Source organism: Jaculus jaculus, chromosome 1, assembly GCF_020740685.1.
Source record: "Jaculus jaculus isolate mJacJac1 chromosome 1, mJacJac1.mat.Y.cur, whole genome shotgun sequence".
NCBI lineage: Eukaryota > Metazoa > Chordata > Mammalia > Rodentia > Dipodidae > Jaculus > Jaculus jaculus.
The window spans coordinates 122,349,368-122,377,224 of NC_059102.1; positions in this window are offsets into that span (position 1 = coordinate 122,349,368).

Below are 27,857 nucleotides of genomic sequence, written 5' to 3' on the forward strand. Positions count from 1 at the left end.
CACTGTCTTACCTGGAAATCCTCTCCTTGTTGACTCATCTCTAAAGCACTTTGTTTCGGGTCCAGGATCAGCAGTTTTGTCAATTTCCTCTTCCTAATTTTCTTGTTTTCCTCAAATTCTCTCTCACTAGATTCTTAGAGTTGGGAGAGGGACAGCAGATGACAGCTTCACATATCCATGTGGTCATAAGTCTATAGAACTGCAACTTTAAAAAATAACTAATTTACAATTTTTCACTGAAAAGTAACTTTAAAACATGCCATTTCATCAAAATACCAGGAACTATAATTAACCAAATAATACTAACAATAATGAGCTTTATTTCCATTTATAAAATCGCTATAAATTCTTAAAATTTTCCAACCTAAATTTCAATGATTTGATGGTTTCTAGATTAAAATTTTATAAATTACTTTATACTGCAGCCAAAATTATCATAGATCCTTTTCTATAATTTCCAGTAGAAATAACAAGTCTCAGCACATTAAAATGGAACATTTCTACTACCTTTAAATATTTAAACATATTTTACTGTTTTAAAACATGTGTGTGTGTGTGTACATATGCATGGATGTGTGTGTGGAGGCTGGAAGATAAACTCAGGTGTCATTCTTCAAATGCCATCTTTTTCATTTAAGACAGGGTCTCTCATTGGCCTGGAACTTGCCAACTAGGCTGATTGGCTGGCCAAGGAATTCCAGGGCTCTGCCTGACTCCCTTTCCCTAGCACTGGGATTGCAAGCTTCCACAACCATGCCTGGGTTTTTTTAAGTGTGTTCTCAGGTGCTCATGATTAGAAGCAAGCACTTTAGCAGTGAAGCTCTCTCCCCAGCCATATCTTGTTTCTGCATGTGTGTAGTATGTGTGGCGTGGTCTGTATGGTGCATGTATGTACTGATGTGGTACCCTATGCACTCACCTGTGCTGGACGGAGGAAAACAGCAGGCGTCCTCCTCCACTGTTCACCCACATGGAGTCTTTTTACTGATTCTGGGACTTGCTTTTCTAAACCCCAACAATTCTCTGGTCTCCACTCCCCATAGGACTGGAATTGCAGACACATATAGCCATGCCCAGGTGTTCACATGAATTCCAAAGCTTAAAACTCTGGTGGTCTCAGACCCGCTCTGGGCCTCATGCTTGCCCAGGAAACGTACTTAACTGTTGAGCCATCATTATTGCCTATATTTTATATTTTTTTAAATAAAATTGTACAAAATGTTTTCTAACTCATCAAGCATAAGTATGTGTGTGTGTATGTGTGCACATGAACCTAAAAAATTGATAATTTGGAATGAATTCAAAGGTTTTTTTTTATTTTATACTATATATCCTCTTCTATCCAAGGAAACATTGGAAACTTAAAAATAAGTTGTAGACCTGCAGCTGGTAAAGAAATGGGATAAAAACTTTTCAGAGTTAAAAATTATAGAAGTTGAATCTCACTCCTAAGCTGTGTTTTCCCAGTGTCAGGTTAATAATTCTGTATGTCTGGCACTGTGGTTCAACCGTAAAAACAATAGAACTCCACTAGGTTTGGACTGTGTGAGGGGAAAGGGGGAAGCAGAGTGGGGGAAGGAGGATATGACTTTACCATCTGAAACTCAGTTTTATAATGAGAAACAGAGGAGACATGATGTCATACTGCAGAAGGTAGCTCCACAGTATTTTTTTTTCAAGCTGGCTTGACCTGAGATTTTCAACAAAATCCAGATGGAGAGAAGGGATAAATATATGTACTTATTCTATGTCTTAAACAAAGATGAAGCAAAGGGGGTTTCACTCATGAATTTAACATGCTCAGATTTAATGCAAACCAAGTAAAGGCACCTCATTATTTCCTTTCCTGCCTCCTGATACCAAACCTTTAACCTTCATCTGACCCTTCAGAATACCATTGTCTGGGCTGCTTCGTCTCCCGACCACTGGCTGCAGAAGGCCCTTTTCAACCCTGCTGATGGGAAAGCCATCTACCTATTCTCATCAACTCTAAGACTGAGGTTTGGATTTCTGGTTTTGGCTTTTTATTATGTTCACATTTTAACTTCTTAGAAATTAGGGTGGTTGATCAATGACACTTCATAGTTAAATTGTCAAAGGTTTGTTGATTTTACTTGACTGGTTGTTTGCTTGCTTTTATCTCTTCCTTATTGGAACCTGAAGCAGTGTTTTATTCACTGTCATGCTTATCTTAGAATTTGTACAATACAGTAGCTCGAGTTGTGATGACCAATGTGACGGAGGGTTGTGTTGGCTTCGTTTTACCTTATTTGGTTTTAATTCCGCTGTGGCTTCTCAATTACAGAGGAGACATAGAAAGCAAGTCCCCAAGGACCTGAACTGTGTTCTGTGAAAGTTCACATGAGTGTTTCCTCTTGAATACTCAAATATAAAGCCAGTTCTGCTGGTCCCAGTCTACTTGAGAGAAAGGTTTCATCCCCTAGGCAGGCTCTGGGCTAAGAGTATAGCATCTAAGCATGCCAGGATCTTCTATTAGAAAGGATGGAGTGTGCACCCTATTCGCAAAATTCCAAAGCTAGAGGACTTGGTATCCAAGACAGGATACCACTGAGCAAGATAAATTGGGAGAAAAAACAACAATCGCACAAAAGGAGAACTCGAGAGAAGGAAAAATGTGTGTGTGTGTGTGTTTTAATTTCTTGAGGAGGTGTTGCAAACTCAAAACAAACCCCCAGTTAAGGGGAAATGCTGAAGACAGGAAACCTTGCAAAGTCAGCCATGCTTGGTAGTGCTAAGGGGCTTGAAGAGCCACTGTGAGCAGGCAACGGAGCCTAGTCGTCCCACCAGGAATTCCTGCAGCGCTGACAAGAATCCAAACCATCAAGAGCATTTCCTCCATAGCGGACAGACAGCTGAGCAGGACCAGCCGGACATAGCAGCAACATGTGGCAGAATCCAAAACAACAGCACCAACGGATCCCTGTCCACCTGGCACTGGGAAGTAAGACTGACACCCTCTGGTCTGAGTGTGCCCTTGCATTCGTGGAAAGTTCACTGAGAGTTAAGTCACTTGCCAATCTGCATTGCCAGCTGCTACACCAGACCATTTGCTTAACAAACTAAAGACCTACTTTCCAAGTCAAGCACCAGAGGAAAAAGAAATGCTTAAGATGCTCCCAACAACCAAACATTGTGATTACTTAAGGAAACATAGTGACAAAGGTTTAAAAAAAAAGTCCAGAAACATAAACCTTGTGAGGTAGTAGATTGAAGATTGAAACCCAGGTCAACTTGACTGGCAAATTCATGTTCTTTTCATGTCATCCTGATGTCCTCAGAAGAGACTGGAAATGTCATGGAAATAATCAAGAGGTAAAGTTAGTCAGAAATCATCTACAAGGTTATCATCTACAATGAGTGCTTCATGTCTAAGTTAGTTAATATGATTTGTGTTTAGAATATGAAGAGGAAATATCAGCTAGGCAGAGAACTGGCTATTGATGCCAGGAATACAGAAACCCCAAATTTTCTTGGGTCACCAAAGGATGCCTTAACTGTCACTTCTCTTCAGAGGAGCCCTGAAAATATGTCTCTCAGCATCTTCTGCCATTTTTCAGCCCAGCTAGTAAAGGATAGCTGAAGCCATTCTAGAATTTTCTGAACACCATACTCCTTAAAGCAAAAGGAGGTCTAACACCATCACTTTCTTTTCATCGTATTTATGTTTTTCATATAAAGTCTGATATGCTTTTGTATGAACTATGGACTACAGAAAAGATAAATAACATTCGTTTCATAATCTCCTCATGCAGTGACAAGAGCTGCTACCATTTCAAATGACTCCTACCAGAGCTATTAAGAAAGTCATTTGCCGGGCGTGGTGGCGCACACCTTTAATCCCAGCACTTGGGAGGCAGAGGTAGGAGGATCGCTGTGAGTTCAAGGCCACCCTGAGACTCCATAGTGAATTCCAGGTCAGCCTGGGCTAAAGTGAGACCCTACCTCAAAAAACCAAAAAAAAGAAAAAAGAAAAAAAAGAAAGTCATAATTAGTAGCCACACATGGAAAAAAAATTGTATCATTCTTCTTTTAGTTAGCATTACATCTTGAGTTTCACTCTAACCATGACAAATTTCCACAAAGTGCCAAGGTTGCCATCTGGGGGATGGGCCACTAGGAATTCTACTCATGGAATAGAAAAGAATAATATATATATATATATTCTGCCTGCTAACATGTTCATTGAGAAAGGTAACCAAAGCCATCATCACAGATCACAGATGGGGGGATGTATGGGAGTAGAAGTTTTATAAATTAAAAATAAATCTGCCCTCAAACATTAGGGGATAAGGGTTAAACCAATTAAGAGTTTGTAAATCCATAGAGATGCTCCAAGACAATCACTCATGAGAGACCTTTATAGCAGGGTGTTTAAATAATTTATCATTCAAACTGAGACACTATTGATAAACTGCACAGGGGCAATAATTATATACCAGGGAATATCTGTCTATTTATACTTTATAGGCAATCAAGAAGACATGGAAGAGAATACTCCCAAGAGTCTCAGACAGCTTTACTATAACTGCATACAGTGATTTGTACAACATTGTACACTAATGGTAGCATCACAAATCTTTGTTCTTATCCTGCCTCACTGCTAAATATTACACTGCTCAAGGTTGGAAGCAACATTTCAGTATAACTTACAAAGAACAAGAATGGGCTGGAGGGATTGCTCAGTGGTCAAGGTGCTTCCCTGACAAGCCTAATAACTTTACTTTAATCTCCAAGTACCCACATAAAGCCAGATGCACAAAGTGGTACATGCATCTGGAGGTCGTTTGCAATACCTAAATGCTTTGGCACACCCATTCTGTGTGTGTATGTCTCTCTCTCTCTCTCTCTCTCTCTCTCTCTCTCTCTCTCTCTCTCTCTCTCTCTCTGCTTGTAAATAAAAAATTTTTTTAATAACATGAACAGTCTAGTGGGACTCATGAAACAAGTTCCTTAGGATGGTGACGCACAGGTGTCCACTAATTACTTAATATGTTCAGTGATGACTGTAAAGTTCATAGGAAATATTAATTACACAGTAGATGTAAGTTTCCAGAACAGGCCCCTCAATAGCTGCATTCACCAGAATCCTAATGTTTCCCTCAGTCCTTGTGTGTGTGCATGTGCATGTGTTTTCATACTCACGTGTATGCCCAGGTATACATGTATGTGGTAAGAAAAAGGCATGAAAACAAGATGGGAATTAATTGGGAAGAAGGTTGTTAGTGGGATGAGAGAGGATAAGAGAGTAATTGGGGATAATAAGATCAAAATACATTATTTTTACATATATATAATCAAAAATGAAATAAATAAAATATATTTTTAATTGCTGACTTAGAGGAGTGAGTTTGGAAAATGGGTAGGGTCCCAGGAAAACTACACAGCCTGACCTCAGAAAAGGTCATGCCACAGCACATGTCTGGAAGACTCTACTACCACTGCCAATAAGAGAGGATAAGCAACTCACCCAAGATCACGGTTAGAAGGTAACAGAAGGGAATCTGAACCTGATTTTTTTAAGTAGTTCAAATTTTTATTAGAGACATAATTTGCAGAAAAATGTAAATGATTTTTTACATTCAATTACTATGTTGCTTTATAATTCTGTCCTAGGTTGGCAGCCCTTTTTATTACGTTTTTATTGACAACTTCCATTATTGTAAACAATATACCATGTTAATTCCCACCCTCCCCCCCTTTAAAACTCTACTCTCCATCATATCCCCTACCCCTCTCAATCAGTCTCTCTTTTATTTTAATGTCATGATCTCTTCCCAATTAAGGTATGTGATATCCACAGCATTTACCATATGGAGAGATTTTCAAAGAATCTTTATGTTATGTTAATGACAGTGTCATACTTGCTGGTTGATTTTTTACGAGGTCTTTTAATCTGAATTCATTCTCTCTCTCACTCACTCACTCTTGTTGTCATCTATTGGTTCTGTAAGGTCCTATTACCCATAGTGCATGGTAAAGACATAGGCTGGGAAATCTTCCCCACCATACTTAAAGTAAAGGTGTATAATAATACTCTGATGGATGGGTGAATGCAGATGTGCCTAACAACATTTGATGGCAGTAAACAAATTGATGACATGTCTATAGCACAAAATGGCAATGCAGGTGTATTTATCACCAAGTAAAGGAGACAAAAAAAAATAGTAACCTAATTAGGAAATTAGATAAGTTACTCTAAAATTATCCCTGTGTCAGTAGTGGGAGGGATCATTTTTTACCAACAATATCCCTTCCACTCCAGTCCTTTTATGTTCCTCCTCTCTCTTTATTTCTCTCTCTGTCACATACTCTCTCTCACCATATATATATATATATATATTTATTTATAAATATATATATTTATATATAAATACACACACATCTATATATAAATATATATTTATAAATTTATAAATATATATTTATATTATATATAAATATATATATAGATGTGTGTATGTATATATATATATACACATATATATAAATAGATAGATAGACAGATGTGTGTGTATATATATGGCTTTATTTCAATGAAAAATGTATACTCCTTAAAGTCTTTTCAGTGTACCTACTTAGTCAATAACTCAACTCTTTGGAAGGCACTGAAGTGTAGTAAAATTTTAATTTTGTCTTTAGAGTAAATTTGCAGTAATCCAGCTTTTCCTCTGACAAAGCTAATGAACCTTCTTTATGAAAGACAGAGCAGCAGGGCTGGAGAGATGGCTTAGCAGTTAAAGCGCTTCCCTGCAAAGCCTAAGGACCCAGGTTCAAGTCCCTAGTACCCATATAAGCCAGATGCACAGGTGATACATGCATCTGGAGTTCATTTGCAATGGCTAGAGACTCTGGTATGCTTGCTCTGTCTCTTTCTCTCTCTCTCATAAATAAATAAAATATGTCTAAACTGGGCATGGTGGTGCATGCCTTTAATCCCAGCACTTGGGAGGCAGAGGCAGGAAGATCACCATGAGTTTGAGGCCACCCTGAGAATGCAGAGTGAATTCCAGGTCATCCTGGGCTAGCATGACACCCTACCTTGAAAAAAATAAATAAATAAAATAAATAAAACAAAATAAAAATAAAAAAACAGAGCAGGAACATGAATAGTACCTGAGCAAACCAGTGTGCACACATTTGTATTAGACATGATGGAGCCCAAAATAAATTTGATGGCAAAAATTAATCCTATTGGTTACATACAGTCCAGCAATATATGAAAGTAATACATCAAATTCTTGAACAATTTTTTGCTGAGAGCTGTAACACTTATCAATTTACATCTGTCGTATTTGTTCTCTAAGCTTGCCATATTAAATATTTATAAAGTAGAAGTTACTGTGTGCGAGTGTAGGAGAGATGAGGCAGGGAAGAAAGCATGTGCTTAAAGGGCTGGTCTGTGCTGTTCATATTATTGAATGGTTCTGAGGAAAGCTATTCAGGATAGCCACAATAACAACCTGAAAATTTCCGTAACTCTTAAGTGTTGTGAACATAAAAGCACGTTTGATAATTTGCACAGAAAGTGATTTCAAAGAAACCATGATAAGACCCAAAATGTTTCCAACTAAGAATAATTATCACAGCACAGCCACCCTGCAAAACTGTGAAAGAGACCTCATGCTTATTATTTAAGTATATCTAAATATATTTAAATATTTGGCAAACACGGAGGCAGCATGACACAAAAAGAATGGAGTTTAGAAATAGGCAGATCTGTCCTGGAAAACATATAGACAAGAATGTCTACGTGTCCATCTGTAAGCCCCTGACAATCCATTGCCTGCAGAGATAGAACCACTTCCTTCCTTCCTCGGGGTTACTATTTCACAATAAATGAAAAGTCTGTAAATAGCCTTGTGCTCCTTCAAGACAGGACAGATCACAAACATCAGTTTATTAATTCCATGGATTAGAATTCATTTATTCTTGACCCAGAAATAAATACTACAATGTTTATCCAGGAGGCTGAATAGAAGATGAACTTAATGATATATAAGAAATGTTAGGTGTTTGCAATCTGGTTTCAATATTCTAATCATTAGTTTTTGAAGTTATATAGTATTTTAAATTTAGTGATTTAGGGCTTTTTGCTTAAGTTAAAAATTTGTTTTATTTATTTGTTTATTATTTATGTCCACCAAATGCCAAAGGATTTTAGGAGTTTTAAAATGAAATGAAAGGAAAAGGTTAGCCAGGTTTGGTGGCTCATCTTACAATCCTAGCACTTAGAAGGCTGAAACAGGAGAGTTGCAGCGAGCTGTAGGCCAGCCTGGGCCAAATAATGAGTTATAGACCAGCCTGAGCTACAAAGTGAAACCCTGTCTCAAAGAGAGACTGCGGCTGGGGAGGGGGAATGGTTAATTAAGCCATTGTGGGGATGTAAGAAAAGAACAAGTGATTATGCAAAAAAATTGAGAGAAAAATTACTTAAATATAACATGATTTAGATATACTTAAATATATATGATACTTATATATACTTACCACAGGAAAATATATTTTAGTCAAAAACAGTATCTCAGCTACTTCTATAGTACCCTGTGCCACAAGCACTCAGACAAACTAATGGAGTCAGAAAACTATGAACCCAGCAATATGATTATAGGACCGTAGAGTGGGACGGACAGGAGCGCCCATGGATTGAGGACAAAATAAAGGAAGCATTCTCCAGCTCTGTCCTGTGAAACAAAGGCGCTGCTGGGTTGTCAGACAGCGCTAGATAAACTTTGTCCTGCCTCCACCTCACAGGCTCTACACAAGGAAACATCTACACCAAAGGCAGAGATAGGAAGAGCCTTGATAAGAGCATACAATACAGGCTGGGTGTTTCATATGCTCTTTGGTCCACAGAGCAAAGCTAAGAGAGCACGTGACATGCCAGTAGAGTGTGCTCAGAGATTCTGGAGTACAGAACAATTTTAGCTAAGTGGTACTCAAACTGTTCAAAGAGTCAGTAAGTCGACTCACCTGCCTGATAAAAAATTTCAAGTCTGAATAACTCTTTTCATTTTGGGGGGAAAAAAAGATGTGTTTTTTTTTATTTTATTTCATTTCAATTGTCTTAAGATAAAAGAAATGTCTTAACTTAAAAAGAATGTTTCTCGGGCTGGAGAGATGGCTTAGCGGTTAAGTGCTTACCTGTGAAGCCTAAGGACCCCGGTTCAAGACTTGACTCCCCAGGACCCAGGGGGCGCACACATCTGGAGTTCATTTGCAGTGGCTGGAGGTCCTGGCGCGCCCATTCTCTCCCTCTCTCTCTCTCTCTCTCTCTCTCTCTCTCTCTCTCTCTCTCTCTCTCTCTCTCCCTCCCTCCCTCCCTCCCTCCCTCCCTCTCTCTCTGCCTCTTTGTCGCTCTCAAATAAATAAATAAAAATAACAAAAAAAAAATTTTTTTTAAAAAAAAGGATTTTTCTCTACAAAGCAGCCCCATTTATTTTAGAGAGCACTCACAGCACTCACCTCTTAGGGAAAATCCTACTCCCATTCTCCAAGGTGATGGAAGCATCTTCCGACGGTCCTCAACTTTTGCTTCTCCCCATGCTTCCCATGTCAGTTGAAGTGTTTGTTGAGCTTATGTATACCACCATCAATGAACATTTGCTTCTAACCTCTTTCTTTTTTCAGGCAATTCTGCAGTTTATGCCCCCTCTAGCATCCAAGCCATATGGTGCTTTGGGGTGTTTTCCAAAATTTCCCAGAATCTAGATATGGTCATAAACTCCAAATAGAGTCCTCTTCCTGTTTCAAAGATCAAATTCTTTGTGGTATAGAAGGTAAACCTTACACGTGACAATCCTGAAATACTCAAAGAGACGCTTGTCAGACCAAAGGCACCCAGCCCCCACTTGTCCCCAAGAGAAGTGACATAGCATTCCAGTCTTCCCTCTCAAGCATACAGCAAGCGAACCAGAGAATGAGAGCCAGGAATGTTTTTTAAGGATATGATGTAAGGGCCGCTCTACAGGAGGGAATTCATGCCAGGTACTATAAATCTGGTCATAAGTCCATGGCTAAGGAGATCACAGGCCCTTTGGGGAAAGATACTAGTATTGTTTTGCTAAATGGACATGGGGCACCTGTCAAATTCCCTTCTAAATACTTATGCTTATGCCAGTAAATCAATGCTCCCTTTAGTTTCGGTCAGGGAAACTTTTTTACCAATAGGCAGTGGTTACTTCAGAGATTCATAACTGGCCAAAATACTGAGAACCCATGTCTATTGTATTCTCAGTCCTAAATGGGACATGTATATCTCACACACACACACACACACACACACACACACACACACACACACACACAGCCAAGGCTCCTGAGGGAGGAGAGAGTAGAAAGAATGTAAGGGCTGGAAGAAGAGACGGAGTGCTGTGAATGCCATCTTCTGGGCATGACATAGCTGTTGTACTCATGAACTCTTAGCAGCTATGATCAAGACCTGCACAAGATTGGTTCCATCAACGCTCCATCATGGATGGAGAGGGGATATCAGAAGGCCTCAACCCTCCCTGAAGCCATATCAGCAGTTAATGGTTACTAAAGAAAGGAAATACATTTTTATTTTCTTTAGTGGTATAAGTACTGGTAAGTCATTTGTGCTCCTATAAGTTACCGCCTCACCCATAAGCAGCCCTAATTAAGCTCACTAAGAAGAAAAAGATAGACATGAAATAGTAGAAGGGGGGCTATTTAAGAAGAAGGGCATCACTGGAAGTCAGACAAGAGAGAGCACTGAGGGGGTGAATATAATCAAAATTCATTACATATGTGTGCATGCGAGTGTCCTAATGACCCATTATTACATATAATTAATATATGGCAACAAAAACTAAAGTCCAAGTCCATATATTCTCCCCCTCCACCACAGCTTCCTCTCCTGCTGCTCTCATATAGCTCCTCCAGGACGTTGGACTCCTGGCCACAGGGAGTCATTTCCTGTCTTCACATGCTCCTACCTTGACACGCACTGTGCTCTGCTTTCTTCTGAGTTTTCCCCTTCCTCAGTTTCCTGCACATGTCATTTCTACATTACACTGTTAGTTTTCTGTTACTGCTATAATAAATTATCACGGGCTGGAGAGATGGCTTAGCGGTTAAGCACTTGCCTGTGAAGCCTAAGGACCCAGGTTCAAGGCTCGATTCTCCAGGACTCACGTTAGCCAGATGCACAAGGGGGCACACGCGTCTGGAGTTTGTTTGCAGTGGCTGGAAGCCCTGGTGTGCCCATTCTCTCTCTCTCCATCTATCTGCCTCTTTCTCTCTCTGTCACTCTCAAATAAATAAATAAAAATGAACAAAAAAAATTTTAAAAATTATCACAAGCTCAATGGCTTAAAACAACACAGACTTGTTGTCTACAGTCTGGAAATCAGACATCCTAAAATTACACTGCCAACAGGATTGTGTTCCTCCCATAGACTTCCAGAGGCTGCCAATATTCTTTGGCTTATGGTCATGTCCTCACTATTGAAACCCCTGGCATAGTATCTTCATATCTCACCCAGTTTCCAATGTTACATCTTTCTTTCACTCCACCCTTATATCTCCCTCTTGTAAGGACCTTTGTGATTATACTGGGCCTATAAAATAATCTCAAATAATCTCCCAATTTCAAAATCACTAACTTAATCACACTTGAAAGTTCCTTTTGCACATAAGGTAACATAGGTACAAGTTTCAGAGATTAAGATACGGAAATTTTGGGAAAGGTCCGTTAATCTGTCTACCACAATTTCCTTGAGGTCTTTGCTCAAGAATTACTTTATCAAAAATATGACAGACCTTCCCTCTCTATCCCCACCTGTCCACTATGCTTTCTTTTTCTTCATACCTCTTAACAAATCCAACTCAAGCAAACTCTCTTAAGCCAAGGACTTCCTGTTGCTTATTCACAAGCTTCCATGGTTATAACAGTGAGAAGCACAGAGTAGGTACTTAATAGATGCTAGTCCAATGAATAAAAATGAATTTTGTTTTTAGGGTTAAATAAATTTAAGGAAAATACCAGAGATGAGTTCCTTCTAGCATAGAGAATCAGGGGAAAAAAAGAGAGAGAAGAAGAAAAGAAGGAAAGGGAGGGAGGGAGAGAGGGAAGGAGGAAAAGAGAGAAGGAGGAATGAAAAGAGGGAGGAAGGCCACTACAGCAGCCACTGATTTGCTTTAAATTGAGGCAGAACAGCCTAAGTCATTGTAGTGGAAGCCAGATGGTAAAAATACCTATTCCGTCAAGGATAACTTTACTTCCTCCACAATATTCATTCCCCAGGAAAACCAAAGGAAAGTGCATCTAAGGAAAATCACAAAAGAAGAGAAATAGAATTCTGAGCCCATGTGACCATTCACAACAAAAATCTGTTCCACCATGATTTGTAGTCTGTTACTCAGCAGAAAAGAATCTTGGAAAAAGAGGCATCTTGTTCTTGGAATGTCAGGGAAAAGGAAAATAATTCAAAATTCACTTAGCAGAGTTGAGCAAAACAAATACTGATTCTTTTCCCCCTCCTGGTTTTCAATAAAAACTCCTCACAGATCTAAGACTGGAGACTTAGAATCATGATGAGTCTAGGAAAAACTGGAGCCTCATTGGTGTTAAGACCTGGAGCTGGTGCTAAGCTGCAGGGCGGGACTCTTGGAGAGGACGGGCGCAGTAGTGAGCGTCTCCTGGAAGGATGACGACGACACTTGAAATCATTGTTTCCTATTGTTCCTTAAGTGTGTGAGGTCACCTGATAGCTCCAGTCACTTCTGCTTTATGGAAATTACCCCACAATTTACTGCTATAAACTACAACCATTTTATTTTTCTCATAATTCTAAAAATCAATTGTTTAGAGCAGCTTCTGCTAAGTAGCTGTCACGTGGGTCTCTCATATGGTCATATTCAGCTGTGCACTGAGACAGTGACCTTGCCTAGGTAGACATTTGCTCTTGATCACAGGCTGAGAGCTCTCCTGACTCCATGCACCCTCTCCAGTACAGTTTTTTTTTTAATATTTTTATTTTATTTTAGAGAGAATTGGCATGCCAGGGCCTCAGCCACTGCCATTGAACTCCAGACGCTTGTGCCACCTAGTAGGTACATGCGATCTTACCCTTGCCTCACCTTTGTGCATATGGCTTACGTGGGATCTGGAGAATTGAACACAGGTCCTCAGGCTTCGCAGGCAGGCGCCTTAACTGCTAAAGTCATCTCTCCAGCCCCAGTACACTTTTTAAGGTAGGTAGTTCTCATATGATGGGTGGCTTCTGGTACCGTTAGAATCTCAAGAGATAAGCTGGAAGCCACATGGCCTTGCCTGACCTAGCTCTGGACGTCAAGTGTAACTTAAGCTCTAGTCTCTTAATTACAAGTTACTGAACAGAGCCTCACATTAAAAAAACAAAAATTTTAGAGAGAGAAAGAGAATTAGTGTGCCAGGGCCTCAACCACTACAATCGAACTCCAGATGCTTGTGCCACTGAACATGGGTCCTTAGGCTTCGCAGGCAAGCACCCTAACCACCAAGCCACCTATCCAGCCCCACAGACATATTTTTAAGCCACTTTTTCTTCCTTGTCTTTCCCTTTCTTGCTGGCTCTTTTTCAGTATACATACCTCTAGTCTTTCATTGAACCGCAAGGACATTCCACTATCGGCCTTAAACAAAAAATTTACAAAATACCAACTGACATTCTCATGCAATTGGTTAATAAATCTTTAACTTTCATCTTAGGTTGGTCTTTATTCAATGTCTACTTACTTAACATGTGCCACCTGCTGGACACTGTGCCAAGTAACTAGAATTATTGGTTATTCATGTAGACAAAAGAGAAGAAGAAAATAATTTATTCAGTTTACTACGTTTCAAATTTAAAATATTATTCTTTTTGGCAAACAGTTCAAAAGTTCGAAGGTATATTTAGCCTTACCCTTCAAATATGTAGAAATCTTTTTCTGATACATTATAATCTCTGTTTCTAATGTATGCTCTTCACACACACACACACACACACACACACACACACACACACACACACACAAACTGATTTGCCCTAATTGAAACTTGCTTTACCTACATTTTTAGTACCATCATTGAAACTTCTAATATATTAGGTGCTTGTCTTATTTCTGACAAAATACTCAACAAAAGCATCCTAAGGAACACCAAGATTAACTTAGCTCATATTTCTTGGGTAGAGTCCATAATGGTTAGGAAGCCATGGTGAAAATTTAATTCAGTTTAAAGTTTCAAGGGAAAGTCTTTCATGGCAGGAAAGTATGGCAGGAGTATAAAACAAGTGTCACATCTGCAGGGGAGAAGCAGTGAGAGAGAGCAGCAAGCTGGGCTATGAAACCTCAGGCAAGGCCCTCAGTGACCTGCTTGGGTCCTTAACCTCCCCAGACATCACACCAACTGGAGATTAAGTATTTAGACACACGGGGTGTCAGGCAGCATTTTACGTTGAAATCACCTCACCCTCATAGAAAAACCTGCCCTGAGATTTGTCCCTCAGGTGATTCTACATCCTGTCAGGTTGGCAACCAAAATAAACCACCACAGAAAAGAAGTCTTTGAAAATAAAATTGTAACTAAAGATATCAGATACCCTCTGAAAGTCCTGAGATTCCCTACATTCTTAATATGATTTGAAAACAGAACAATGACATGGGGGCCCATAATTAATAAGTAAGTATAGTTATCCTACTTTATCATGTGTGTCCTTCACTATTAAATTTATAGGGATGAAAATATCCTTAAGAGAAGATTTGAGCTGGAAGTGGGGTGCCTCGCACTGTAATCCTAGCTCTTGAGAGGCACAGGTAGAGGATCAAGAGTTCAAGGTCATCCTCAGCTGAATAGTGAGTCAAAGTCAGCCCGGGCTATGTAAAATACTGTTGAGAACAAGAGAGAAAGGAACTTTGAGGATATCATTTTTCTAGCAGCTCTTGTCTCTAAGGGGTAAATGGTTTCTGTAATATATTGCTTCACAAAGTGGTTTAAAATTATTCTTAAACTGTTTAGATGATTTGGGGGCACATCTTAAGTTGTTGTTTTAAAAAATTGTTAGCTCAACAGTTCCACGTACTACAGGAGCTTACTAACGCCCCCAAGTCTGAATATTGTGGGTGTACAGTGGTTTCTTTTGCATTGCCATTGTAATTTTGCTTTACAGTGAGCTCTGTACAAAGTAAATCAAAGTTATGGCTTGATTCCGAAATGGCCCCCACTGCCCCATGCATAGTAACACTCCACGCCCAGCTTGTGGTGCTACTTATAAAGGCTGTGGTGCCTTTAGGAAGTGGGGTCTGGAGCGGAAGTGGGTCACTAAGAATAGGCTTTTAATGTTATCCTGTCCCTGATTCCAGTCTTGATTCTTGGCTTCCTGCTGGCTACCAGGTTAACCGACTCCCACAGCCATGGGATAAGCTGCTTCTGCCACCATGCCCTTTCTTCCCTGACATTAACAGACTGAAATCTCTGAAGACATAAGCCAAATTAAACCTTTCCTGTCTTAAGGTGTTTCTGTAGGTATTTTGCCACAGCAATAAGAAATGAATACATAGGTTTTAAAAGACCTCGTGGTGACGCAGGTGTGGGGGTGCACACCTGGCATCTCAAAACTCATGAGACTGAAGCACAAGGAGTTCCCGTTTGAGGCCTGTCTGGGCTCTATTCTGAGACCTCGCTTCAAAAACTTAATTTCAAAAAATGAGCAAAATTGCCCTCCAAATGCCATGTAACAACCATTATCCCTTAAATATTTACCTATCAATCATTCGCAGTGAAAACATGCAGAATTGTGTGGCATAACAGACCCCCATCCTAAGCCAGGACCGTCTGCAGACCTACATGAAGGAACACGAAGCCAACCTGTGACCTCACGAGACTAATTCCAGGAGCCCTTCTGCTTCTTTCCATTGTCTCTTCCCTCAGATATTTTGGTTTCTGGCACAATGCCTGAATACCTCCATAGCTCTGTCTGCCTTGGCGAATGACCTCCTCATAGGCCAGCTCATCCATCACAGCTGCTGACTGTCTGTGCCCCACTTTTCCTCTCTGCTCGGCAGTGCTGGGCAACAGAAGCAGCAGAAGGCAACAGGGCATTTCTATCCCAGAAAAGACCTGGGCAATTTCCTATCACAAACTCCAGGACCCCAGAAGCTTCTGGCATCGCTGTATACCCACTAACAGTATTTTCTTGTTTCCACTCCTAGGAGGTGGCCAACCCAAACTCCCCAGGATTAAGGACAGTTTTCACACACATTCAAAGTTATGAAAGAAATGATTGCACACGAAAGGGAAAAAATGAAGCAGAAATAGAAAAACAAAGGATTGAGTTATTTATCTGAAAGCAGTGAGAAATAACAGGACCAACTATATGAGACAGACTTGAAAGCTGTAATAATTTGGATATGGAATGTCATCTATAGGCTTGTGTGTATGTTTAACCTCAACCCCAGCTGAGGGAGCCTTTGGGAAGGGGATTCTTGCTGAAAGAGGACGAATCTTGGGGTTTTAAGACCCAGGTCCCCTTGCCAGTACTTGCTAACTTGCTCTTTGCTTCTTCCTTGCTGCTGTGACAAGACAACATTCTGGCTATCTGCCTTGCCATACTTTCCTCACCATGATGAAACTTCCTCTTGACACTGTAAGCCAAAACAAGCCATTTCCTCCCAATCAGCTGCTTCTGGTCAGGTACTTTGTCCCAACAAAGAGACGGTAACTGCTACAAGGATTCACAAGAAACTAATTTGTATAATCCAGGACATAGCACAGGGCAAATACTCACAAATGTTCACTTTTATTTTACTATATTCATAACTTTATCCTAATTTGTCCTTTAGCAAGTGGCTCATTATTTATATCATGCTTCATGCACTGGACTATTTCACAATGAAATGTATATAGAGATTAAAGATATTTTTCTTACTGCAGCTTTTTATCATTTGTTTTGTTTTTGAGACAAGGTCATAGTCTAAGATGAGCTCATGATTTGCCTGTTCTAGCCTCCAGAGTACTGGAATTATAGGCAGGTGTCACCAGGACCAATTGAGAATTTTTTTTTTTGAGTGAACAAACTAAGGTACTATTTACAGGAGAAACTAATGTGAAAAAAGAAGAGAGACTGGGGTTGGACAAAAAGAAGATGAAGTAAGAAAAGTACACAAAATGTCAGCCAAAGCATGCAATGGACATTGATAGAAGCAGGCAATACCTCTGACATTCTTCAGCTAACTCAAAGCAAAACGGCAACCCTAGCTGCCTAGGAAAGAAAAGCCAGCCAGCTGTTCAGCAGATCACTTAGGCAACGCCTAAGCCTGATAGATGGTCCTCTTTTTTAGGACATATGGGAATACCACAGCAATGTGTGTGACAGCATCCCCATCACAAAGAGTCATAGAAGTAACTTTATTTTTAAAGTGTCACAATCTTCATTCTAGAAAAGCAGGAGATATAATTAACTTGCAAAGGAAAACTGGGTTATCTCCAGCTATCACCCAGAGATAGCAATAGCCTCTACAAATAAACACTGCTAATGATGTATTTCCTTATTGATATACAAATTTTCACATGTAAGTAGCTACATACCTACAAAAACTATATCATTTGTACAAAGTGGCTTGGACATTGCCTTCTCCTATTAATGTATTGGGAAAACTTTTTATGTAAATACCAACATTTTAATTGTTGAATAAATATCACATTATATACATATATACATATATATACATCTGAATTTATTTACCCATACGCCTAGATAGTATGATTTTGACCATTTCCAAATTTTTCCTATTATAAAGCAATAAAGCAAATATTTCCTAAATTGAGGACACTCTAGAAAAGAGTCAAAGTCGGGTCTAGGAAGACGGGTCAGAGGATAAAGTGTTCACCACACAAGTGTGAGAATCCCAGTTCAGATCCCCAACACCCATATAAGTTCAAGAAAGGGGAGGGTGCATTGGCCTGCCTGTAATCTCAGTCTTCAGGAGACAGAATCATGGGATCTCTGTCAAACTAGCTGGCTAGTCTAGCAGAACTGGTACGCTCTGGGTTCCAGTGAGAGAACCTGCGTCAGTAAAATAAAGTGGAGAGAGATCAAGGAAGACACCGAGGGCCAACCTCTGTCTTCCCATGTCCTGGAAGGGTCCCTGCTGTGATGGTTTATATTGATTGTCAATATGACAGGACCTAGAATCACCCAGGAAACTAAGGGCATGCGTGCGAGGGACTCTGCAGACTAGGTTAATTGAGTTGTGAAGTCCCACCTAACCTGTAGGTGGCACCATCCCATGGACTGAGGTCCTGGCACTCTCTGCCTCCTCCAGATGTAATGTGACCAGCTGCTGCAGGCTCCTGCTATCATGCCTTCCTCTGCAATGATGGACCATAGCTTCAAACTCTTCCTGTATGAAGCTGGATTTTGTCAGGTATTTTTTATTCTAGCAACAAGAAAGTAAACAACACACCTGATACCTGGTGTCTCTGTCTGCCTCTCTCTCTCTGTCTCTGTCTCTATCTCTCACCAAAAGCCATGAGATAAGTGATTTTGTTCTGACACACTCCCTGCCATAATGTTCTGCCTTGCCACAGACCCCAAAGCAATGGAGACTAATCAGCTATGGACTGAAACCTCTGAAATGATTAACCAAACCTTTCCTCTTGTCAATTCTCTCTGAGATATAGATAGATAGATAGATAGATAGATAGATAGATAGATAGATAGATAGATAGATGTAGAATGTGTGTGTGTGTGTATATATATATATATATACACACATATATATATGTATATATACATATATATGTATATATATATATGTATGTATGTATGTATTTCTTTCAAGGTAGGATCCAAGCTGACCTGGAATTCACTATGTAGTCTCAAGGTGGCCTCAAACTCACAGTAATCCTCCTACCTCTGCCTCCCAAGTGCTGGATTAAAGGTGTGCGCCATCACGCTCGGCTTCTCTCTGATACTTTGTGGTTACAGTAACAGAAAACTGACTAACACAAGAGCACATCTCGCCATGGTGGTAATTCATACACTCACACCTTTCTCCACAGCCTTACTCTAGTTCTTCACAGTACTTATCCCCTTTATCATATGGTTTAAGTTTGTTTGTTATTTTCTGCTGTATAAAAGTCCTGAGAGTACTAATTTTGGTTGTTTTCTTCATAAATGTATCTTTATTTATTTCTTTAACAGACCACGAGAGAGAGAGAGAGAATTGGCACACCAGAGCCTCAGCCACTGCAATTGAACACCAGACACTTGTACCACCTAGTGGGCATGTGCGACCTTATGCTTGACTCACCTTTGTGTGCGTGGCTAGCATGGGATCTAGAGAGTGGAACATAGGTCCTTAGGCTTTGCAGGTAAGCACCTTAACCACTAAGCCATTTCTCCAGCCCCATGCATGTATCTTAAGTCCATAAAAAAGTGGCTGGTATATATAATAAATGTTCACTTGTTAAATGAATGGATGAATATTTGTGGGAAGAGGAAAAAGAAAGATGTTTGAGATTCAATAGCAATAAAGCTCTAAGAGCTCAAGCAACAGAAGAGAAGAGATGGATAGAATGAGCCATACAGACTCATTTTAGCTTTTGTATATCCTGAGGATATATCCTGATGAATGTAGCACTTAAAGAATGTAGGGCTGGGAAGGTGGCTCAGCAGTTAAAGTTTCTTGCTTGCAAAGCCTTCCAGCCTGGATTCAATTCTTCAGCACCCACATAAACCCAAATACAAAGTGGCACGTGTGTCTGTGATCCCACTGCCTAGAAGGTAAAGCTAGTAGAACCCAAAGCTTCTCCAAAAATCACAGGTCAACAAGTCTGACAGTTTGCAGTCTGGCAGTGTATTGACAGTGGCAAGAGACTCTGTCTTAAAGTGGAGCACAGACTCTTCTATGTCCTCTGACCTCCACACGCACACTTTGGTATGCGTGCGTGTACAGAGTGAGAGATAAAATTTAAAGAAAACAGAACCAACATAGCAGATATTAACAAGTTGAAAGATCAGAGAAACCCCGAGAGTTTCTTCTCTCCAGTCGCATGTCCATTTCCACCAAGGGGAGAATGGATAAGGGAGGAGGCACACAGGCCTCTGTGACAGCCACCTTCAAACTGCACATCCTGTGTTAGTCACCTCAACAGATGTGGTGGTTTGATTCAGGTGTCCCCCATAAACTTAGGTGTTCTGAATGCTATGTTTCCAGCTGATGAAGATTTGGGAACTAACACCTCCAGGAGGGAGTGTATTACTGGGGACAGGTTTATGGGTGTTTTAGCCAGTTTCCCCACGCCAGTGTTTGGCACACACTCCTGTTGCTATTGTCCACCTGATGTTGGCCAGGGAGTGATGTCCACCCTCTGCTCATGCCATCGTTGAGCTTCCCCTCGAGCCTGTAAGCCAAAATAAACCTCTTTTTCCCACAAGCTACTCTTGGTTGGGTGATTTCTGCCAGCAATGTGAACCTGACTGCAACAACAACAGATGAATGACATGATGTTTGTACAAAGCACCTGCTTGTATGTGTCTATCATTTTCTAAGCCGTTCATTCTTTAAAAAAAAAAAAAACAAAACAAAACACACTGCACACCAAATGTTAAAAATGCTCAGGGATTTTCAGGACAGCCATTAGAGATAAGAAATGCCTCTCTGATCTCTGTTCAGTTAGCAGGCACCCCTCGCGCAGGCGTCACCCACGTTGGCAATGTGAACAGGTCATTTAAACAAGGAATTCGAGCAAAACATGGAAAGCACTGAAGTACTGGTAACGCCCACACCAGCTTGATTCTGCTAGAAATGAAGAAAACATGTACCCAGCACCTGATCTGATGGTGACAGCACACATTCAGCTGCTCTGCCTTTGGCCTGGTTTTATTGATTTCTTATATCAAATGACATATGACTTAAAAGACTGCCTCAATCATTCAGTTACAGATTCCATGAAGACAAGAGATTTTTTTAAATATTTATTTATTTGCTCGTTTGTTTGTGAAGGAATGGATACCAGGGCCTCCAGCCACTGCAAATGGACTGCAGATGCATGTACCACTTTGTGCATCTGGCCTACATAGGTTCTAGGGAATTGAACCTAGGTCCTTAGGCTTTGCAGGCAAACGCCTTGACCACTGAGCCATCTCTCCAGCCTGAGACAGGAAATTTTTGTCTGTTGATTCACTGCTCTAGTACTAGCTAAAATACTCCTGGGCATAGAAGTCCAAAGACAGCTTCCTGCAACAGACTATGGAGACCCCACATATTGTGATTACAGTGGTGAATCATTTCTCAGGATGGCCTCCAGGTATTCCTCCCATCCCTGCAGGCACACATCTCTGTACGTCAGTATATGGGATCGGCTTCCTTTAGCCTTCAGTGTGAACTGAGCTTGCGGCTTGCTTTGACCAACAGAATGCATGAACAGGAGATCCTCAGACTTCTGTACCCAGACCTAAAAAACTTATAGCTTCTGCTTTCCCATTCTTGAGATTCAGTGAGTGATAAGAAAGCACAGAAAAGGGGAAAGCTTGTTATCCCAGCCTTCCCAGAAAAAGTGGCCAACATTTAAGCTACCTAGAGTTTCCCAACCCCTGCTGACTTCCCAGCTCAAAGCAACTAGGTACTGACTCCAGTGCCCTCATGGAGAAGGTACCCATGCCATCAACCTCTCTCTCAGCTCAGGTGAGTAAACAATTGTGTTTACTATTGTAAGCCACTATTTTGGGATGGTTTATCACGTCTGATAGAAAACTGATACACTCTTAATGTTTTTTGAAGTTTCTTAGTATATATTAATTATACATAATAGTGGGCTTCATTATGACATTTTCATACATGGATATAATATACTTTGAGCATATTCATTCCTCACTCATTACCCTTTCTTGTCTCTTTCCCACCGATCCTGTTCCTTATATTTTTGCAAATAGCTCTTTCTATTTTCATGCTTTGGGTTTTTTGTTTGTGTTTTTATTTTTGATCTTTGTGAACCAATGAGTTTAATTAGGCTTACTTACAGGAGCATGGGTGAGAGATTGTTTACAGTAGCATGGACAACTTACCAATTACACCATTGAAGAAAATGTTTCCCTTCCCAGCAAACATTAACTACTTACAAATATTCGAGGAAGTGAGGTCCACTCCTCTCTGAATGACGGGACATTGACGGGCCCAGTCTTGTGCAGGTAATCACAGCTGCTGTGAGTTGGCACAAGTGTAATGGCCATGTCATGCTCAAAGAACAGTGGTTCTCAACATCCTATGCTTTCACATTCCTCTAGCTTTCTCATTCCTTTGTCCCTCATCCTCAATGAACCCTGAGCCCTGGAAGGGAAAATATGCATACCTCGTTTAGGCGTTGGCATTCAACAGTCACTTGTTCTCAGCCCTTTGGCCAGTCATGACTCTGCAGTAACGACTTCCCACTGCAAAAGAAGCATCTCTAGCCATGCTGTACATGTGCATAAAGACTGCTGAGGGGAGGGGAGGGTGATCTGGCTGCAACATCTGTCACCCCATTGATCAACACAGTTGATTTGTCCAATCTGGCAGGCTAGACGGGTGTGCCCCTTCTCCCTCATTGCTCCATGTGCACTCCTCTAGAAGCTGCACACTCCGTCACAGAATGATCTTGCCCAATAGAGGAGGATGGGTCTTCAGTCAAGGGTACACAGGGAGCTGTGCTCCCTTGCTAGAATCTCCAAACAAGCTCTCAGGAATGCTGTGAACTGGTTGTCACTGAATGTGTGTCGATGTAGTGTTTGTTCATTTCTTTGTCTGTCTGTTTGTTTGTGATAGGATCTCACTGTATAACCCAGGCTGGCCTGATGCTCACGATAATCCTCCTACCTCAACCTTTCAAGGGCTTGGAAAATAAGCATGGGCCACTCTACCCAACTAGTAGCAATAATTTTAATGAGGCTTTTTGTTTTTTGGGTTTTTTCTTTTTGCTGCAAGCTTAAAAAGGACTTTATATTGTTTTTTATTAGAATCTTTTGAAGTGTTTTATAGCTATTAAAATAATATTTAAAGCCAGGCATTGTTGCATACACCTGTAACCCCAGCACTTGGGAGGTGGAAGCACTAATTTAAATTTAAGGTCTTTCTGAGTTACATAGTTAGCTATGTAGCAAACCTGAGCTTCATGAGACCTTGTGTCAAAAAAAAAGAATGTTTACTAAATATGTGTGGAGTATAAATAATAATAAAATAAATATTGTTTAAAATGGTTTTTTAGGGCTGGAGAGATGGCTTAGCAGTTAAGAAGCCTAAGGACCCCAGTTCGAGGCTCAATTCCCCAGGACCCATGTTAGCCAGATGCACAAGGGGGTGCACGCATCTGGAGTTTGTTTGCAGTGGCTGGAAGCCCTGGTGCGCCCCTTCTCTCTCTCTCTCCCTATCTGCCTCTTTCTCTGTCACTCTCAAATAAATAAATAAATATAACAAAAAAATTTTAATGTTTTTTAATTTTATTTGTTTATGTATTTATTTATTTGAGTGAGAGAAAGATGCAGAAAGAAGGAAAGGGAGAGAGCCAATGGGTGCACCAGGGCATCCAGCCACTGCAAACAAACTCCAGATGCCTGCACCACCTTGTGTATCTGGCTTACCTGGGTTCTGGGGAATTGAACCTGGGTCCTTTGGCTTTATAGGCAAATTCCTTAACAACTAAGCCATATCTCCAGCCCAAAAATGATTGTTTGTTTGTTTGTTTGTTTGTTTGTTTGTTTGTTTGTTTGTTTTTCAAAGTAGGGTTTTACTCCAGCTCAGGCTGACCTGGAATTCACTATGTAGTCTCAGGGTGGCCTTGAACTCTGCCTCTGGAGTGCTGGGATTACAGGCATGTGCCACCATGCCCAACTTTGAAAATGAATTTTTAAAGTGTTTACCTACTCACTGCTTTAAGAAATAGAACCTTGTGTTATATCTGGAGATTTCTGAATTTGACTCCCATACCCTAACACCTTCTCTAAATTTATTTTTCCTTTTCTTTGAAAATTTCCCCAAAATATGGTTATATACTTAAATCCAAAATTGGGTATGTATGCACTCACATACCTGGTTTTGTAAATCTCATTTACATGCCTTGGTACTGGCATAAAAACAGGATTGTAGACCAGTGGAACAGAATAGAGGATCTGGACTTTAGGTCAAGTAACTATAGCTACTTAATCTTTGACAAAGGCCCTAATAATGTAGACTGGATAAAAGACAACATCTTCAACAAATTGTTCTGGACAAACTGGATAACCATATACAGGAAAATGAAAATAGACCCACACATCTGGCCATGCACAAAAAATCAAATCCAAATGGATCAAAGACCTCAATATAAGACTGAAAACTCTGCTACTACTGGAAGAAAAAATAGGAGGAACTTTCCATGATATAGAAGTGAGAAGACTTCCTTAACAAAACCCCAGTAGCTCAGGAACTTAAATAATCACTCAACCATTGGGATCCCAGGAAGCTAAAAAGTTTTTTCACAGACAAACATACAATAAGCAGAACCAATAGACTACCCACAGAAAGGGAGAAAATTTTTGTCAGCTATACAACTGACAGAGGTCTATTTTCTAGAATCTATAAAGAACTTAAAAATCTAAACATTAAAAAAGAATTAACAACCACTGACAAAGTGGGGCAGAGAACTGAGCAGGGCATTCTCAGAGGAAGAAATACAAATGGAAAACACACACTTAAGAAAATATTCAACATCCCTAACCATTAGGGAAATGCAAATTAAAACAACTATGAGATTCCACCTTTAAGGATAGCAAACATTAAAAACATCAAATGAAAACAAATGTTGGCAAGGATGTAGAGGAATAGGAAGCCTCATTCACTGTTGGTAGGAATGTAAGATGGTATAACCACTGTGGAAAGCAAGATGGAGGCTCCTAAAAAGGTTGACCATAGAGTTACCAACAGACCCAGTTATTTCCTTCTGGGCATTTACCCTAAAATCTCTATGCCTCAGTTTAAAGACATTTGCTCAACCATGTTTATAGCTGCTCAGTTCATAATAGCTAAGAACTGGAATCAACCCAGATGCCCATAATTGGAAGAATGGATAACCCAAATGTGGTATGTCTACACAATGGAATTCTACTCAGCAGTTAAAAAAAAAAATGACACAATGAAATTTGCAGAAAAATGGTCAAACTTGGAACAGATCATGCTAAGTGAACTCACCCAATCACAGAAAGACAATTGTCACATGGTTTACTCATCTGTGGACCTGGATCAGCCCAAGATGCTGACATACCTAATAGGCATCTTGAGGACTGGACAATAGGGAGGGTGGGGAGAGAGGGGAGGCTGAGGGTGGAGGGGGGACACAAAACTGGACCCAAATGGAACTGGTACAATAAAATCCTATAACCTGGAAGACTGACTTAAAGGTTGAGTACTCATCAGGACCTTAGAAGGAACACGTTAATCAAAGGGCCCTGGAGGGGGTGAGATGAAACCTAACCTTAATTGTCTCCTCTCTCTCTCTCTCTCTCTCTCTCTCTCTCTCTCTCTCTCTCTCTCTCTCTCTCTCTTTTCTTTCTCTTTTGTATTTCCTATCTTTGTCTTCCTTCTTCTCCCTTGCTGCTGACCTGTAAATCCCAGTACCAGGATGCAGTTAACATCCATAGTGAGCTATTGATCAGAGAGAGCCACAAGGTTTCCCAAAAGAAGACAGACTTCTGTCAGAGCACTTGATTACCCACCAGAGGTTAATGGTAAAACCCTACTCTCAAAGACACCATATGCTGTTGGCACGAACCATGGAGAAACCTGGCTGGAATCTGGAAGAGAGCTAGTCCCCAGTTAGCCTGTCTAGTGCCAGAAAGTGCTACATGAGCTACTGGGGTAAAATGGCCAACATCGTTCTGAGCAACTTGAGACCTAAGCTGCTCAAAAACAATCTGACGTGATGCTCACCCAAGTGCAATAGTGGCACACAGCGATGATAGGTAACCAGCTGCTCTTGGATTGGCTAACAAATTCACTCAGTAGAAAGGAACCCATATCTGGAACTGGAAGACAAGTCAGAATCATATCCAGATAACAAGTTCACTCTCCAATCTCAAGTTCCTACCAACCTTGGGCTAAAAGAGGGCCTACACCTGTTATATTCTCTCTAAACTAACAATGGTTATCCCATTTAACCTGTGCTGACTTCACTCTCCATTGGAGAACCTGCTTCTCTTTTTCAGATGGATTCAGGACCTAAGGAGAGAATCAACCCATCACACCTCACCAGGGCCCCAGCTGAAACCATAGAGTAACTGAGGAAATGAGCAAGAGTGCTGCTTTCTTGGTGAACCTGTAATCAGCACAAGGGTGAAGGAGATAGACACAGAGGACAACCAACTCCTACCAAATCAGAGATCCAGAAACACAGAGGCTCCCAAGAGCTTATCACTGAAGTAGATCTAAAACAAACTCAGCATGGATCAGGGAAATTTGTGGAAGACAGGGGTGGAAAGATTGTTAGAGCCATAAATTGGAACATTATACACAGAGACATTACCTCTTCCCCATAACTGATGGCTACCCCCACAATGCATGATCCACAATCCCCATGAGGACAACTTGTATCTCCAGGGAGGAGGGTCCCTTCAAGGGGGACAGGGATGAGGGTAAGGATGGTACCAACGTGTGCTATTTACATACTGAGTATGTCCATAACTAATAGAAAAAGAATTGAGCTATATTAAAATTGAGAACTTTTTCCATATTTCAGTAATATTACTCAGAAAGTACTGGAATAAATAAACAGTACTTTTAAAACACTGAGCCATCTTCCCAGCCCTGTAATTCTCTATTTTGAAATTGGTATAGGTCCTACGTTGCTGCATATCTCATTATGACTCACACACTCTACCCACCACTTGTGCATTTTCTACTACTATCTAAAATATATTTTTAAAAAACCTTTACAGCTGCTTTATTTTATTTTGTTTTGTTTTAAAGAAAATCTTGAATACTCTGAGAGGTTACTATGAGTCTCTGAAATCTATCAAACCTGGATCCCAGACCCAGAAACCTCACTCCATGCGTTTGTGACCTTTTGCTGATGAATTAATTGCTCAAAAAGCCTTGGCTGAACTTGGAAATCACCTGGGGAGCTTTAAAAGCATGTAAAGCCCAGGTGCCACCTCCAGAGGCCCTAAGTTAATTGGTTTGATGTATGGTGGCTTGCGTGGGAATTGGTTTACAAGTTCCCCAGGTGACTCTAATGAGCAGACTTCATTTCCCATTTGTAAAACCTGTGGGGGCAATGGCAGGACCTTATGGAAGACTTATAACAAGGAGGAAGAATTGTCTGTTGTATACAGTGTGTAGGATGGTGCATTATTTTCAATAAAATTGAACCTTTATATATTTATTTTTGAGCCTGGTATGGTGGTGCATCCTTCAGTCCCAATACTCATGAGCCTGAGGTAGGAGGATTGCACTGAGTTCAAGGCCAGTCTGAGTTACAGAATGAGTTCCAGGTCAGCCTAGGCTAGGGTGAGACCTTGCCTCAAAAAAGAAAAATGACTGGCATAAATTATTCATTGAGTTATTGTGGAGAATCAACTTTCTCTGAACAAAATATATAGAGTGTGGGCTTTCTCCGAATGAAGTATGGTGTGACAGGTCTCTGTGGGAATAAAGCATGTTATATTTCCCATGGCCTCCAAGGGATATTCTTTCAAACATCCTGGGCCATGCAATGCTCCCTCCCTGGTTGCAGAGCTCAGACTCTTGCACCTTCACAGTTGATGGCACAAACCAGACCATGGATACCTCCATGACTGGGGCAGCCACATGGAGAACCACACATGCTCTGAAGGAAAAAGACAAGG